At 38.1% G+C, this 1,395-nt stretch overlaps 1 pseudogene; it reads right to left on the bottom strand.

Annotated features, from left to right (window-relative positions):
• Positions 1 to 1,014: 1,014 nt before the first annotated feature.
• LOC113631978 (lithostathine-like) overlaps positions 1,015 to 1,395 on the bottom strand; it is a 15,701-nt pseudogene continuing 15,320 nt past the window's right edge.

The following is a 1,395-nucleotide window of genomic DNA, read 5'->3' as shown; positions in this document are numbered from 1 at the left end:
GAGTAATATTCCATTGTATATATGTGCCACATCTTCTTTATCCATTCATCTGTTGATGGACATTTAGGTTGCTTCCATGGAAAAAAATAAGTTAAGAGAATTCCTGCCAGACAATAAGTTGCCCAAATCCAGTCCTGACTGGAGTCAGAGTGTTTTAAGAGGACCTTCTGGGGTTTGTCCTCCCAAGTGCCTTCTAGGAACAGGGCAACATGTAGTTAAATGGACTCGTGCCAATCGACCATGGCAAGGGAAGTATAGAAGCTGAAATTGTACAACAATTAGAAAGATTACCTTTTTTCTGTCAAAACTAATAACAAAACAATTATATATGCATTTCAAATATGTGTTTTATCCATTTAATTTTTGAATTTCTTCATTTTATTTCTATTTTATGAATGTTAATAAAATCTTATCATTATCTTTTACACGGATAGTTTAGGAAATACTGTTCTAAACATCATCAGATCCTAAAATGGTTGCCTCATACCATCAGAGACCTTGTCTAGGAATTTTTGTGCAGTAGAGTGTGTGGGAGAGCAATGTCTTTATATGTACACAACCCACATCCTACAGAAGCAGTGCTGACATACCTCACCACAAATATGCCAAGAGGAATATATATATATATATATATATATATTTATTTATTTATTTATTTATTTATTTATTTATTTATTTATTTATTTATTTATTTCTCCAGGGACCTGAGTGAAATTGGGCATAGATTGACCCACCAATTCCCCTCACTCACCCACTTCCTCCCCAGAGTTTGTCTATGAGAATGAAGCAGAGAAGCAATGAAAAACTAAAATTTTTATTATAGTACCTTGAAAACTCAGGTTATAGAACATAGAAAAGAGCCTGATATGAGGTTGGAGGGTAGGAAATGTCAAAATAAGGTGGTTAGATTGGGGGTGTGGGGAGAACATCCCCTTCTGGGATGGTTCTTCACACTTGGTTCCAAGTCCACGATGAACTACACACCAGACTCAGACTGCTGACTTCCCTTCTGACCTAGTCCTTGAACTTGCAGACATAGGATAAGTTAATATAACAGTTATAAACTCTCCACTTCAGATACCCTAAAGTGACAGAAGAACTCAAGTGAATGGGGCTGGTGGAGCTTGAGAATCCAATGGAGATATATCCCAGATTCTGGCCTAGGACTCAAATGCTCTCCTTCATCTTCATCAGGGTCCCACCCCGGGTAAAGAGACAGAAAGAAAGGAGAGAAGAGGGGGGATGGGAACAGACAAGCCAGTATTACAGTTCCAGCCCAGGAGGATTCTCTGAAAACCAGACCCAGAAATGGGGGATGAGGGAGGGAAAAGGCTGGGCAGAAGTGACCTCTTCTGTTTCTTACCTGTGCTTTTTTTTTTTTTTTTTTTTTTTTTT

The sequence above is a fragment of the Aethalodelphis obliquidens genome, unplaced genomic scaffold, assembly GCF_003676395.1.
Source record: "Aethalodelphis obliquidens isolate GAN/ISIS:26980383/991018 unplaced genomic scaffold, ASM367639v1 scaffold35, whole genome shotgun sequence".
NCBI classification, from domain to species: Eukaryota; Metazoa; Chordata; class Mammalia; order Artiodactyla; family Delphinidae; genus Aethalodelphis; species Aethalodelphis obliquidens.
This window is presented reverse-complemented; position numbering and strand designations above follow the sequence as displayed.